The following is a 17,092-nucleotide window of genomic DNA, read 5'->3' on the forward strand; positions in this document are numbered from 1 at the left end:
AATCAATTATCTCTAACTTTGATATTTTACGATTTAATTTGTTATAAACCCAATCAGAGAAGTAACTTTCAAATCAATCTAGAGATCTCACTCAGCTGTTTTTACTTAAGGCTCATTGATAGAATACATCTCTTGGATGCTCTTGAACACATCATCAGTGATGTAACCTAGGGTCCTAGGGTGTTTCGGGTCTTTCAACATCAGACACCCTCGCTCAGGCAACCCAGCCATGGTTGATCAGACCTGGCTTGTGTTCAGGTGGTATTTGCTACCCCCCATGAATCTCCTCTCCTAATCCAGAGCCATCTTGAGGCTTTCTCTGCTTCTTCTGTGACGTTCTTGATGGCTTTTCTCCTCTCCACTCCAGTGATGCCCAGTGCATTCAAGGTTTTGTAGAGTGCTTGCCCCGCAAACCCTCTGCAGCCAACCTCGGTGGGCGTTCCCTTAGCCTTCCAGCCCTGCTTGCGGCAGTCGATGACCAGCTCTTCATATTTGGTCCTCTTTCTCTCGTGGGCCTCGTCCAGACTGTCCTCCCATGGCACTGTCAGCTCCATCAGGATGATGTTCTTCGTCTCCTCTGAAACCAGGAGGATGTCTGGCCTCAGGGTGGTTGCAACAATGTGCTGGGGGAACATAAGCTGTTTCTCCAGGTCGACAGACAGCTGCCAGTCCTGTGCACTTGCCAGGAGTCCAGGTGGGTTCCTGGCTCCTGTGGTTCTTCACAGCTGCTCACCAGCCTTCACGAAGGCGATTGCCTGGTTGGTGGGACGGGACCGTCTACTGCTGCTGCTGATTCCCACGCTGATGGCTTCCACGACTGTGGCGCCAGGTGTACTGACCCTGCCCAAGAGTACTGACCCTGCCCAAGAGCTACTGGACAGCAGCTCAGGATGTGCTCCAACGTGCCCCTGCCTGGGCATTGCAGGCAGTTTGGAGACTCTGTTTTGCCCCAGATGGAGAGGTTTGATGGGCTGGGCAGACTGTCATACACCGCCTGGACAAGGAACATAATGCACTCTGGTTCTGCCCACCAGAGATCTGTCCATGTGACTTTCCGGTCGATGGCCTGCTCCCACCTTGTCCAGGCACCCTGCTGCCCCAGACCAACAGCTCTGCTGGTCCTCCGCTCCTCCACCTCTGCCCTCACTTCCTACTGGACCAGTCTGCGTCTCTCCTTCCCCTTGGCCTTCTAGTACTGTGGCGTTGGAAAGGTCCCCAGACCAGCTCTACCTCAGGTCACTGCTCCAACCAGGACTCTGTGGCGTATCCGCGACTCTGTTTGCGAAACAGCGTCATCGGCTCTCCACTTCCTCCCGGTTTTCACCTTGACCTTGGGCCACCTTGGGGTCACTGGAGTTCCTATACAACATCACCTCTCTTGCCCTGGTCACCTTCAACTCCTCCTCTAGTGACTTCAGGGGCAGCTGAAGCTTGGTGTTGCGTTCATAGAGGGTAATGCTGCTGAGGCTCCTAGGCAGTCCCAGCCACCTCCTGAGGAAGCTGCTGACTTTTCTCTCCAAGCCTTCTACAATGGAGATGGGAACTTCGTAGATAAGCAAAGGCCAAAGTATCCTAGGCAGGATACTGTGTTGGTAGATCCAAGCCTTGAACTTTCCGGGAAGCTCTGACCAGTCCATTGCTCTCAACCAGCTCTCTATAGCTCCTGACAGGTTTCCTGAACAAATGCTGAGTCCTTCAGGCTGCTGTTAAACACCTTGCCAAGGCTCTTCACTGGCTTTTCGGAGACAGTTGGGATTGGTGTCCCTCCGATGCTGAAGCAGAACCTGTCCATGACTTTGCCCCTTCTTCAGCACCAGTGACCTTGATTTTGCAGGTTTGAACCTCATCCTTGACCATCCAATCAGTTTCTCCAGCCCTTGCAGAATCCACCTACTCCCTGGTACTGATTCGGTGGTAACAGTCAGGTCATCCATGAAGGCCCTAATTCTTTCAGTTAAAATGGTCCATTACAAGCTCTTTGGGTTATCAACAATAACTTTCGTTTCTGTAAATCCTCACTGCTGTTGATGTTTTGAAATGCTACTAGGTCCAGAAAAAGATTTCCATTCACTTCCATTGTATTCAAATGGAGTAAAAAATCTAAGAGATACAAAACTCACAAACTGAAAAAACAACACATTATCATCCCAAGTTGGTGCTTTGCGATGGAATTCCATGTCTACATATTACACTCTAGGTATTCTTCTGCGTCTGCTCATGACGTTCCAGGATGCCGTTACCATAATGCCAACAATAGCACATGGAGAGATGATGCTGCATGTGGTTATGATTAGACAACAAAAGCACATGTTAACCAAGGCCAGGAAATCAACAAACGCACATGCTGGCATGGATGGATAAGATTAGAGGAGGGAGTTACATAGTTAGGTGTGGAAAAATAAAATCACATTCAGACAGGAAGGGAACACCAAACTCCTGCATGAAAGTCTGTGGTTTGTTGGGCTCATCCACAACCCCTGCTGCCTGCCCTATATACACCATCGTGCTCCCTGTTGTTACCAGCAGCATTTTAATCTGATGTTAGCCAACTTCATTTCATGTGGACACGGCAGGTACTGTCAGGTACTGCCAGCGTATAGTTACACTTTGACCCCTACTGTCCAGCCACCTTCTCAACTGTCATCCAGCATCACGCATCATGTGGACAAGAAAAGCACATGGCAATCAATGCTGGGACATCAACAAACATACTTGCAAGCATGGATGGTTAAGATTTGGCAAAAGAGGGACCTTGTGAGGTGAAAAAAACAAACAAAAAAAAAAAAAACCTTCAATCATATTCAGATGGGAAGCAAACAGCAGATTCCTAGGAGAAAGTCTGGGTTTGTTGGACCCAGGAAGTATTTGGAAGTATTTCAACTTTGTGCCATAAAGCAATGTATCATGCTGCCACAGCAGTCCAGCGGTGTATCCTAACAACATGAATGGTTCTGTCTGTCCGCTGACACAGCCATATCATACAGCCATGAAAGGTGGCTTTTGCCTTTAATGCAAAAATCCCTGTGAAAGCAGTTGGAATTAGAGAACTTCAGAATGAGAACACGCTGGAAAAGATAAAACCACTAGAGAGATGTAAGAAAAAATGTGTGCATTTTATTTGTGAACCAACCCTTTAACAATCAATACCCGCCTCAAAGTTAATATTTATGTATCATCTAACTTTTATGAATAGGGACTTACAATATATAACTACATGAACAGTTATATATTTGGGTCATTTAATTTTGGAAACTGAAATCAGAGTGTCCCTCATTATCTCCAAAGAACTGAGGCTGCAAAAGGTAACAATTATTCACACACCTCTGTGATGTTTCATGAACTATGAAATTCACTTAAAAAGCAGCTAACACACACGTATAAATATTTGACTTTGCTTTTCAGGTGAGTTGAGTCAAAGGGCAGTTGGCTTTGTTTAAAGATGGATGACAGGATAAGGGGAGACTGGGGGAGGTTCATAGAAGCTGATATAACTTGTAACTACAGTCATCACCAGTGACCCCAGAAAGACTGCGGTGTTGGCAGCAGCCTCCCTGTCTAATCTCCTCCTGCTAAGTGAGTAATTGGAAGTGAGAGCTTATGTATTTTTGTAATGAGCTGACAGCATATTTCCACTCCTTGCCCAAAAGGTTCGCCTAATCAACATGGTCACGGTGTTTCTCTGTTAGTGACAGCTCTCGCCACAATGGCCGTGACAAAACAAAATGTCAAGCCGTGGATAGATGTGTGTATATGCGCGCGTGTGTGTGTGTGTGTGTGTGTGTGTGTGTGTGTGTGTGTGTGTGTTTTGGGTGGGCTTCAACTGCTCCCCCAGAGCTGCATCAACATCACTCCCTCAGTCTGCAGTCTTGACATGATAGACAATTTACATGGATGTGGCATGTGTGTGAATGTAACCTTTATATGTCACAGCGAGCAAGTTCCCAGCTCCACTCACACCTCGACCTTATTCACTTGTGGGGACAGTTAGTGGCGAATTATTGCAATAGGCTCAAGGCCTTGAAATTTCAAACCACCTCTGAATGTCTATTAATAATAAAATAATAATAAAATAAAAGTTATGGAGGGTTAACATCATAAATCCTGAGTACTTAGTGGCCAATTTGTTGACAGTGGTGATATTTGTTGACACTGATTGGTCAGTTTGGTGTGACAGTGCTGCAGATTATGACCTCGGGCGTTACTTAAGAGATTTACTTATTTAAGAAAAGGATTTACTTTAAAAAAAAAAAAATACCAAAGTTATCAACGGTTTTCAAAAAGGTTCAAAGCAATGAACCGCCAGGTGCGAGTCATGTGACTCAGCCACACAACTCAGTGGCTGGTAGTGCTAATGTTAGCATGGTGCCTCAAGAGAATGGCATTAGCAGGGTCATTCCAGAGTCATATGGTTTTAGGTTCCCAGGGTCCCCCAGATTTATATGGCACATAATAGCAACATGACAGGGTTCTATGTTCCCCTATTCCCCATATTTTCACTTCCAGGTTCCTACATTCCCCAGCTCTAAGGAACATATTGGGAACATGGACAAACCTTTGTATTCTCTTAATATGACTTGGGTCAGTGTTGAAACGCAGTATTCTATAGAATACTCTATGGGGCACGGGTTTATATTGTTGCATAAAATAGTAAATGATTATTTGAAAAATAATAAAAAAAATAAAGAGAACAAAAAAAGTAAAAAGAATAAAGATATGTAATACAGTTAATGGTAAAACAGTAGGTAAAAGTGGGAAGAATTAAAGGTAGATAAAATAATAAGTAGTTTTTAGTTAAAAAGAAGTGCACCAGAGAGCAAAGAAACAGGCAGGGGTAATAGGAATCTACAATAATGATAAAATATCTTCCGGCTTGCCCTGGTCTCCTTCGTGGTTGGATAAAATGTGATTTACCTTCTATGACTGTATGCAAATATAAAATTACATTTTTTGAAAATTTAAAAGATCATAGGAGACTAGCTCTGCTCTTTGTCTAGTTGGAGGGGGGGGGGGTTCTGTTTGGAGAACAGTTCCCAAAATATTTTGCAGTTAACTAATTCAGCAAAAAACTTTTGAAAAGACTTTTGGAGTTGTGATTACTGCTGTTTTTTCTACATATTAATTCAGTGAAAACACAACAACTAACCAATTAAGAAAGGAAAATGGGACTAACTGAGGATCAGAAAAGAAGTTTAGGGCCAGGTTTAAGTCCCAGTTCTAAACAGGTTAAGGTCAGGAAGGAAGTCAAAGTTCAGGTGACATATCCGTAACAACTGAACAGTCCCATCTACAAATAGGTCATGGTTAGGTAAAAAGACCTGGGAACTTTTACACACAATCTTACTCTTTGTCTGAGATGTCTTATGCACAAATATGCAGAGTAAGCCAAAGTTATTCTGTAGACAGAGATTAACAAGCAAGTGGCATGACGGGTCCAACAGACCCCGGACTTTCACGCAGGAGTCCGGTGTTCACATCCTGTCTGAATGTGATGTTTTTTCTTCACCTTACCATGTGTCTCCCTTCACTTGACGCTAACCATCTGTGCCAGCATGTGCATTTGTCGACATCCCAGCGTTGGTTGCCATGTGCTGCTGCTGTCTAAACATAACCATGTGCAGCACTATCCCACCATGTGCTTTGTTGACATCATGGCAGCGGAACATAAATAGCAGCTACAGAAGGATACCCAGGGTTTATTATGCTGAAGCGAAAGTCCACCGCAAAGCTGCAACGTGTGACGACTTGGGATGAGAACATGTTAGAATATAGGACCCTGGAAACACAGGGCCTTGTGAAAAAACATCCTGGGAATTTAGGACCCTGGGATTATTATGGAATCATAGGACTTTGGGAACCTAGGGCCAAGCCCAGGGGCCAATGTAAGGATTAAGTTGTTCCTGATGACAGTAACAGCAATTACAGATGTGTTTTCAGAATGCCTGCAGTGATTATCTGAAAGAAGCAAGAAACCACATATGCATGGCAATGTTAGACAAGGCTCTGTCATTCCTTGATCATTCTCCTCAGCTGGATCAGGACATTTTACACTCTGCTCTGCCTGCACAGTCACCAGCCATAAAAGATTCAAGTGACACACTGTTTAAGACATTATGATATTAAATCCAGCTGCATATAATATTAAATCCAGCTGCAGATAATGAATGGGAAAAAAAAACAACTGGCTACCAAACATGCTAGCTGTGCCATTGTCAGCAAGGAAAGTTATTTAACATAAAGTTAAAAAATCAGCAATGAAAACCAACAAATACACACTGACACTGTGAAAAATTGAAGAAGACATTGCAGTTTATTTAGATAAATAATACTCACTTACTTAATACCTAAATAAATTAAAAGTCATCGAAATCTGTTCCTGGTTAAAAGTGTCCTGTTATATTGTGAGACATTAATTTAATCCAACCACATACGATGCTATAAAAGCTTTAAAATCTTAAAACTAATAAAAGATGTGAAAAGACAAAACCTTCTAATCCCAACTCGTCACATGGTGCCGCTCTGTCAGTGACCTTTTGCATCTACTTATGATGTGTTACGTATCCTTCTGCGTCAGCTGTTACGCTCTAGTATGAAACTCACATCCACACGGGAAACAAATTCCGGACTCCAAACTTAAAAGTCAGTTGTTTGTGGGACCCATCCACCTCCCCTCCCACCCTATAAGTGCACTTGCGCACCTTATATTACATTGTTACTGGCAGTATTATTACCTGATGTCCTTTAGCGTTTCATGTGCAGGGAACCGGTTCTGTCCAGCCTCATTCTCAACAAGTGTTGTCACTCATGTGCATTGCATATGGATTTTGCACGGTGCTGTCTGGTTGTTTGGCTGTCCAGCAGTACGACAAAGTATAATAACAACGCCAATGGTTTGGTCTGAGCGCATTCTCATCTGACGCCGTCCAGCTGCATTCTGGTTGGATGCAGAAGGTGGCTTTTGGCGTCACGCTTGTACGCTGAAAGCACTAACAGAGAGGATCTATTTGACGAGGTTGGAGCAAGAACGGGCTGAAAAAAAGTTAGTAGTTTGTTTCAAATTTAGATAAACATAATATATTTATATTACATTTTTTAAAAAATAGAAGTAAAATGAGGCCTCTGTTGTTCAGGTTGAAACATGTTGATTTTAACACATTGCAAGAAACATTCCTGAACCCCGTGATTCTGTTAGAGCAAATGCAGTGCTTTTACATAATGCCATAAATCCAGCTCCTAATATGAATCAAATCTAATACAAGGTTCAGTTGTTTTTACAGCTGTTCCCTTTGACTCTGACTGTGTGTCTGTGTGTGTGTGTGTGTGTGTGTGTGTGTGTGTGTGAGAGCAGTGTGTCAACTCTACTGACCGTCATCATAAGTGCATGTTGTAAGAACAAGTTTTGTTCCAGCACAGAGACTCTTGACAGCTAAGTTTTTATTTCCTTGTTTATTTTATTTATATGAAACATTTCTCACTTGCACTGACTGCCTGCACACAATCCATTGTTCATATTTTGCTGCTTTCTGTTCTGTTTCATCTGAATCACTATCTCTGTATGACCTAAAGTAACCTTGATGATGTCATCAAGCTATTGGAGATTTTTTATTTGTGTTACAAAAATCTTACACATGGATATGGAGTTGGGAAGACATGGTATTATGGGAAATGTAGGGTCCAGTTTTTCAGTTTGACCTCTGCAGCACAGATATTAACTATTCTTGTTTTTGTTTTTTTGTCACTTGAAAGTCACCCAACTTTATATTAAAAACAATTCTACCTTGCTTTGCCCCTCAGAATCAAGTTAGTGAAAAAAGTGAATTGTAACGAATGCTCCAGAGGAGCTACTCAATGGAGCTTGTGGAAAGACTGTTCGGCTCGTTCTCATCCCACCTTCTAAAAAAACACTACTTTTTCAGTGGACTTACATGTCAACATGACACGCTTGGTATCCTACTGCATTTGTTTTGGACATTTGGGGATGGCATGTTAATTTATGCTTGTTACATGTTAAGAATACACTTCTGTTTTCACATCAAATGTACAGTTTTTGGGCATTACACGCACAGGTTTTTCAAAATAAACTTACATCCGTCGAACACCTCATTCTAAGACATCTTTCATTAGGTTTTGGCAACAAAAGCATGTAGTTAGGTTATGAAAGAACATCATGGTTTGGCGTAAAATAAGTATGGTTGTTACTAACACCAGGTACTACCGTAGCATGCTATACATTCTAGCACATTATGTTGCTTCTTAAATCACATCATTGACTTTAGGTTTAACATAGGAAATAATTTGTGGGATACTGCGTGAAAGTCCAAAGTTTGTTGGACCCATCCACCTCTCTTCCTTTCACCAGTGTCTCGCTTGTTGTGTTTATACTGCTACTTTTCCATGCCATTTTGGACAGCATTCGATACTATACTATGACTTTTTTATTTTGGACAACATACTGTACTATGACTTTTTCATGCCAGTTTTGACAACATGCTATACAACATGCTTTTCTTTTTTTTTTAATTTTACACTATTTTGGAGGAATTACTATTCTATAACATTTTTACAGTATTTTGGATGACATACTATACTATGACTTTTTGAAAAAGGTGTCTCTGTGCATTGATGCTTGACACTGACATCCACTGACAAAGTGGCTAGACTGTTATGTCAACTGTTGTTTCTAGGGTCAGTAATTAACTTTCAGGGACACTGCATGGTGCTGCCGCTCTGCCATGGATAAATACCACCACAGGGAAGTGAGAAAATGTTTATTTTTTATTTGTGTGAGCCAACCTGTAACTCATGTGTACAGTGAATTTGCTGCAATGCTTCACACCAACACAATGAATCCCCCTCAAAATAACTTTTGAAACTCCCACAAGTAATTGTGCTCAGTCTGCAGCTGAAACTGGAGATGTCTGTGATTTCTTGTTGGACAGAGAATGCTAAAACCGGGAAATAACAGAGCTGAAAGAGGTGAAAAGCCAAGTGATACAAGAAGGGCCCTGTCTTTTAAATCTGTAACTCAAGCTGATGGGGCTATGTGGGAAATCAGCTTTGGCCGGGGGCTTCGCGGATTAGACCCTATCTGCTGCGCTCCCTCTAGGCCGACGCGCCGACCGCAAACTCCGAGCCTTGTATCTGCAGCGAGGAGCTTGGAAGGTGCATGAGAGGTCAGTATGGATTGCTTACGGAGGTGTTCCATTTAAAACGCCAAAACAATTTCCCCCTGACCTGCTGAAAGTCTGTTTTGGAAGCCCTCCTGTGCCACTTTACCCACAATGCAGTTCCTGACATGCGACACCGGTGAACCCACAGTAACCTGCAGTGGGGGTTACGTTTGGTCAGGATCTGCTCTAGGCCTCACAAGCTGCAAAACCGCGAGCAAGAAGGGACAAAATACACTTGTGTCATGAACACCAGAGACCATCCCACTGCGTTGCATATTTCCTGGAGTCATTACAATCACAGCCTCTCACTCTCCCTCCCTCCTTCCCTCCCTCCCTGTGCCCTTGCAGTAATCTGGAGCTCTGCAGCACAGGGCACCAGTCCATGCGTGACCATATGCAATATAATCAAAAAGTCAGCGCTGTGTTTTATACAAGCAATCAGAGCCAATCAGTGTGAGCTCAGTGTGTGATGGGGAGGTGGAAAAGGGGGGTCAGGGGTTGCTGGGGCCCCGGCCGAGTGTGTTACTCATCAGTCTCCCAGGCCCGGCGCTCTGTTTGGATTGCTGTGTTTGGATAAAGCAGATTGGTTTGCACTTAACCCTGTAATATATGCAAAACTATTCTCCTGATAATACTCTTTAAGCCTGGCCAGTCACCACTGTGGCAGATGCCGTAAACGTGGCACTGCTTGAAGAAAAATGGCACGTAATAAATTGTGACATGGTTGCCGGGAGGGGGGGTATGTCCCCGCAGACCCCAAACCATACACACACATACGCACACAAGCCTCGCCTCTATGATGTTAACAAGCAGGACATGAAATATGGCATTGAGATTAACAGATGCAGGTCAACGGGTCATGGAGCAAGCAAAGGAACTTTTACTGTACTGGTTCATTATGGTTTTCAAAATCTAAGTAACACATTTGGTTAAAGAGTAACTAACCCCCCATTTTTGGCTGTGTGTAATGTGAAAAAGTCTGGAAGGGGGGTTAAGGCACGCCCAACCACCCAGTCCTTCTGCCTCTTGATCCACAGCACCTCCCTGCCCCCTGCACACACACACAAAGTAGTCAGTTGGTGAGAGGGCGGTGACGGGGCGGCGACGGGGCAGCAACAGGGCAGCGATGGGGCGGTGACAGGGGCATCGGCTGGAGATGAAAGCAGGCTCCTGATACCAGGATCAGCCAATAGCAAAACTTTAACTGCAATAGCAGTTTTCAACCTTTAGAGGGTAGTCACTATGCAGATTTATACAGAATATGTATTATTTTGATACTTTGCACTCAAATGTCTCAAAGACTTGGAACTGAATCAATCAATAACACTAGGGTACTAAATACCCATATCTGTTTTCAACTGAAAAAGGTGGTTTGGGTGGTTTTGTTACTCTTTAAAGTGTTAAAGACAAAAGTCACTGCACTGACCGAGAACAATTCACAGCAGAAAGCTGTCCCTAAAACTGCAGATTGTCTTTTTGAAATTAACCAAAAAGGGTCACTTGGAAAAATGCCATATAAAAGCAGATATTGGGAAAAGGGCATTTAGAAGTACAATACTAATATGAAATAAAAATAAACTCTTAACTGTTAAGACAAAATAATAATAATAATAATAATAATAATAATAATAATAATAATAATAATAATAATAATAAACTAATATTATTACTAACATTATTATCATTAAAATTGCTGTTGATAAAACCCAAAATCACCCAAATCACTGAAAAAGTAATTATAAAGTAAATTATTATAATGTATTAATATGTCTTTTTATATGTTAATAACTTTTTCATTGTACTTGGAGGGTGGAGGGTGTTAAACATTCTACAACTTTAAGATGACTTTTGGGTTCACAGCCTCCGGGGTCAAAGTCCTGCGTTTGTTATACACATCCACCACTCTGACCACCTTCGTGTTGCTCTTGATGCCACATGACTACATGAGCTCATTGCACAGGTCATGAGATCACAGCCTCTTGGCTTACGGTTACGTAGGCTATATAATAGCGCATTAATTTGTATAGGTACGAAAAGTGAATGAGAACAGGTTGTTTTTTATATGTAATTTTGTAGGTTCATATGACAACACCTTCAGATTTATATTTGACATAAAGCTACAGTTAAAAGAAAAACAAACAAAAAACAAACAATAGAAATACAGTGTGTATTCAAACTTATAGTTCACTTGGCTGCTTGGTGTTGGTGAATTATGCTAATCTGACTGATATTGTAGTTGTGAAGGGATCTTTCTCTAGACCTAAATGATAAAGCTTGTATTAATCTATATCTCTTTCAGTGTCAACAGATATCAGGAATTAACCAACAATGTGTCCATCTGTTAACCATTTTTGGCTTCCCTATTCTGTCTGTGGCTCAACTCCAGACCCACTGATTCTTAATGCAGATATTAATCTTTAAATAAAACTCACAAATACATGTAGGGTTTTTTTTTTTGTTTTGTTTTGGGGTTTTTTTGTTTTGTTTTTAAGGCTGAGTCATTTCCTAAAACAACTGCACATGGAAGTTGTTTTAGACAAAGGGGTTAGACAGAGGGTTAACTAAGTATCAATATTTTTAAAACATATGGGCACACATGGATGAGATGTGGCTATGTATATATGATTTATTGTTATACCCTGTACAAAAACTAAATAAAAAGTTGATCAGAAAAAAATAAATGTATTGTGTATAATGTATGAATAAAAATAATGCCAATGCCTTTTTGTCATTGCACAGCTGAACAATAAAATTAGGTGTCTCCGGTGGTAAATACAGTATGCAGAAACTTCAGAAACAAGCAGACACATTAAAAAATATATACATAAATACAAAAACACTAAAGAAGTATAGAAACCAGGTATCAAATGCAGAAATTATACCATTTTTTTGTAAAAAGCACTGCTCTTGCCTGATTTATTGTGTAAATGCAAAAGCAACACATCCGTGCAGTCATTATGTACAACAGAGAAAATACAAATATCACTAATATTATAACCTGATGAGGGGAGATCATGAGGAGATGGTACTCTGGACGAAGACATCTAAAAGAGCTATTCAATAATTGCTGTCTGGTAGTCATCATGCTCCTTTTTATCAGTGTTCAGTGCTCAGAGGATGCTGTGAGAAATTCTGGTCATTGTAAATAATTTACTATTCATTTATATATTTATCGCGAGATCTAAGAAAAATACAGTCCTTTTATATACCTGTCATACTCCTATGGTATATTATATATTCTGTTTTCCCTTATAATTTATGTAGTTTGTAAGAATGCATCTTTCTATGTGAGTACATTCATATTTAGCATATAAATATTTTACTGTATATCAGATGTATGTGTGTATATAGGTATGCATGTGGGTGAATGTGTATGTGTATGTATATATACATGTATATGCATATATTATAGATATTACTGGTAATAATTTAATATTTTTTTGAATGAGATAAATAAGGTAGAAGAAGGTAGAAGGTTGATTTATTAGTTCATTAGTTATTTTAATTTGTCCTTGATCATGCTTCATCTTCGGAGTTAAAGGATGAGTTAATTAAAATCAGCAGCTACTATGAGAAAGCCATCTGGTTCTTTGGGCATGTTGCTGCTGATGGCATCATTTCCTGCAGTGCAGTTTTCAACTTGCATCAGAGTTTTTATCCTTATGGCTCCCAACAAGGTCCGTCTAACCAGTGTGATAGCTTGATGCTTTATAAAGGGTGTTAGGGGTTAACCATGACTCTGTGAAGATGTGCACAGAGCAGTCGCTGATTTCCCATTGCTAAGTGATTCTCAATCACATCTTATCCACTTTATTCTCCTGCCACTGGACATTAGCCAGAAGAGGCTTGGCAGAGAAGCAGTTCTTGGGCCAAGTCTGGTCAGCCTCGCTATGATGCCGGCTCTCCTTCCTCTCTTCGTCTGGCGTATGCCATTGGTGGGGATCCTCTGGCGGTCTGCTGCATCCAGTCCAAACTCCACACAACTTTTCCCAATGTTGAAAGGTGCTTCTCTATTGTAGAAAAGTTGTGCTTCAGCAGAAGGGGCCATGGAGTCGCAAAAATAGAAAAAATATAGCAAAGGATTTGAGGAGCTACAAGCTGCTGCAATCTACATGGGCTGCTGTCAATATAACGTTTTAAACAAGAATCTGTTTCTACAGATGTGGAATAAGTAGCTTATATTATGGCCAGACTTTTATTTTGTCTGTGTTTGTGTGTGTGTGTGTGTGTGTGTACATTGGTACATTTATGACAAGGGGACTTTTTAGTAACAGTTTAATGCTGTAATAAAGAGGTAGGATTAAATAAGTTTATACTTCTTTCTACTCCCCTTCACACATTGAAATTTAACTGTGGATGGAATTCATTATGTCCCTTTTTTTTCTCCCTTTCTCTTTTGTTGATATGGTTTTAACGACTGTCTTTGTTGTATTTTGCATGTACATCAGTTAATCGATGTACATATGGTACCTGTTCTCCCATGGTGCATATTGTATAATTTTATTGCTGATGTGATTATTCTGTTGTTTTAATAATCTAGAATGTAAGCATTCATATCAGCAGCTGACCCAACAGCACTGTAATGTATTTTATTTTACAGTGTTAAGAGTACAGTCACCATGGAAATGCATCAAAAGTTTCAGACATGATTAGTTTTTAAGCAGTGAAGTTGTTTTGCTGTATCTCAGCAGCAGAAGTTGCTTTTGAATGCCATGTTTGTGCAAGTGTTACAGATTATTGTCCATACAGCATCTGAGTGCTTCAGATTCCAGATTATTGTGTTGTGCAGAGTGAAGTGAACCAGCAGAGGGCAGCAGCTGACTGTGAGGAAGATGATGTTATGAAAACAACACTGTTAAATATAAGCCAAAGTTGTAAAGCTGTTAAATTCAATATATTTTAAATGGAGGTTTCATATTTAGATCAAATATAAATACAAAGGATTAAAATGTCTCACCTACTTCAGTAATAATTTCACTCCAGTAACAATATGGGGTAGCAGTATTATTGGATTATTGAATGTGTGATATGACAGTAATGAGGGGATTGTGGTGTGTTTGTGTTTAGTCTTTTGAATTAAAATATCTGGTCTCTCTGATAAAATATATGGTATAAACAAAACCCAGAGGGCTTGGCATGTTATTACTGCACTGCTTTAGACATGAGTTTTTCATTGTTTAGCTGCAGGGATCAGCCAAAGGCAGCCTTTAAACAAACTGTGACAGCAGCAACAAAAAAGCAGAGAGATCCATTTTGACTTGTTCAGTCTAAAAAAAAGAGGAACAGAAAACACAGTTTGATCTTTGGGAAAAAAAAGTCTCAAACTGTGGCATTCATTGTCAGGAGGGTCTGTTATACAGGCTACAGGAGCAGGCAGACAAGGCCGGCTGGTTGCTATGGAAACCAAGTGCTCATTGATTCTCTTCATATTGTAGCTGCCTCTGTCCTCAGTAAAGTGAAGTTTCAGATGGACTTTAAAAACTGTAAATGCTGGTTTAATCTATGAAATAACATAATCATAGTCTACACTGAGGTCAGATATATCTCCCCACATACTTCTGTGCATATGTTTCATTGCAAATGGAGAGAAGACTCTTAAATTACATGTTTAATAATGAAAGCTATAGTTATCATGTTTAAGAAATCATGTTGTTGATATCTGTTCAGAATTTGCAGTGTTACTAGCAGCATCCGTGACAGTAGCGTAACAATATGAGTTTTGACATTACAATTCTAGTCAGGGAATCAGCCAAAACATTAAAATGACTGGCGGGTGAAGTGAACATTGATCCTCTTGTTAAAATGCAATTTTCTGTGGGGAAACTTTGGGTCCTGGCATTCATGTGAATGCTACCTGACAGTCTCCCAAGCTCTGTTGCAGACAAAGTGCCCTTCCTCAAGGCAACAGCACCCCCCAATGTGGCCCCTTCAACAATGCGACATATCTCACACTGCAGAAACTGTTCAGGAATGGCCCAAACAATGTGACAAAGTGCTCAAGGCGTCGACCTCACCTCTAGATTTCCCAGATCCCAATTTGATCAAACATTTGTAGGACATGCTGCTACCCTACCTCACAGTCCGTAGGACTCGAAGGATCCACAGCCAATGTCCTGGTGCTAGACACCACAGGACACCCCACAGAAGTCCTGTGTCCATGCCTTCACATGTTAGAGCCAAGCTGGATCCAAGGAGAGCTCACCCTGGAGTGGGGTTACCTCTGAGGTACAGGCATGTCCCATGAAAGCTCAATCAGATTGGAATCTGGAGAAGTTTGTGGCCAGGTTGATGGCTTAAGCTCTTTGTCATGTTCCTTTGGCCATTCCTGAGCAGTTTTTGCAGTGGGGCATGACGCATTGTCCTCCAGGAGGGTCACAGATATTGGATAGTGACATTGCTCTGACGGGGTCCTTGGTCTGTTACAGTGTTTCAGTGGATGGGGGCGGCTGTGGCTCAGAGGTAGAGTAGATTGTCCTCTAATCAGAAGGTCAGCGGCTCCCCCAGCTCCTCTAGGCAACATGTCAAGTATCCTTGGGCAAGATACTGAACCCCAAACTGTTCCTGATGCTGCGTCATCAAAGTGTGAGTACGTATAAATGGTCACTGAGTAGCAGGTGGCACCTTGTACGGTAGCCTCGGCCACCAGTGTGTGAATGTGTGTGAGAATGGGTGAATGTGACATGTAGTGTGAAAGAGCTTTGAGTGGTCAAAAGACTAAAATAACACTATACAAGTGCAGCCCATGATGCATGTCAAGTGGCATCCTCACGAATGGCAAGACCCAAAACACTGCATCATTGTAACAATATTATTTGTTGTTTAATAACGTCACCTGCCAGTAGCTTTAATGTTTTGGCTATTTATACATATAAATTAAGTTATGTGGCTTATGCTTAAGTTTTATCTTTATTCTGTGAATTAAAACTTTTTTTTTTTTTTACATAAAAGCAGTTTGGAAAAGGCCTAGAACTTTTAGAAAAATTATAACTTTAGAGCAGTCCCAAAGGTACTAGTGTAAGTAGAGGAGAGGGGCTGGGAGATCTCCTCATGGACAGCAGATAGTCAGGGAATGCCTGACACTAATCAATGGATTGGAAAGTTCCTCGAGCTACACATGAAGCAGAGCAGGTGTGACCCTGTTAAGTAAAACTTAAAGCTGATACATGTTATATACAAAAAAGAAAGAAAAAAACACCCAACAGTGAACAGACTGCAGTTGGTTGGAATTTAAAATATATGTATGTATATGTTGACATCACTGTAATGGCATCCCTGACCGTAAACAGACGTGGAAGGTCATTGAGAGAGTAGCACCACGTGACATGTTGGGATGAGAACATATTGGGAGAATGTTAGGAGTAGCAGGTGGCACCTGTACAGTAGCCTCGACTACCAATGTATAAATGTGTCTGTGAATGGGTGAATGTGACATGTAGTGTGAAAGAGCTTTGAGTGGTCAAAGTACAGGTCCAGTTAACATTTACAAACACACTAGAGACAGTATCACACACTTTCATAACGCAACATGAGTGCAGTGCAGAAGTTAGGGTAGGTAGTTGACTAGGATATTTCTCTTTTTTCCTCACTCTGATCTCTTCTTTTCCCAAACCAGAGTGCAGTTACATCTCTTCAGGCTGCTCGCAGCAGGGAGTCACTGATACTTTTCACAAAATCTACATTTAAAACAGAAAATAGGGATTTCCAGTTGTCACTGAGATGTGTTTGATGTGAGATGAAGAGAAAAAGTGAATCACATTGAACTGTCTAACTTGTATCCAAATCATTTTGAAGGGATTTAGAACTTTCTCACTCACACAAACACAGAAAGCAGCCTGGATATAACACAGGAAGAGGAGATTAGTTCAGGTCACATCTCATTCAAGACACGCTGACAGGAAACTGGAAGGGTCTGAAATTACACTGAT

At 41.2% G+C, this 17,092-nt stretch overlaps 1 pseudogene; it reads right to left on the reverse strand.

The window, feature by feature from the left end:
* Positions 1-254: 254 nt before the first annotated feature.
* Positions 255-17,092, reverse strand: part of LOC121953656 — a 45,543-nt pseudogene continuing 28,705 nt past the window's right edge.

This window comes from Plectropomus leopardus, chromosome 14 (genome assembly GCF_008729295.1).
Source record: "Plectropomus leopardus isolate mb chromosome 14, YSFRI_Pleo_2.0, whole genome shotgun sequence".
In the NCBI taxonomy this organism is placed as follows: Eukaryota; Metazoa; Chordata; class Actinopteri; order Perciformes; family Serranidae; genus Plectropomus; species Plectropomus leopardus.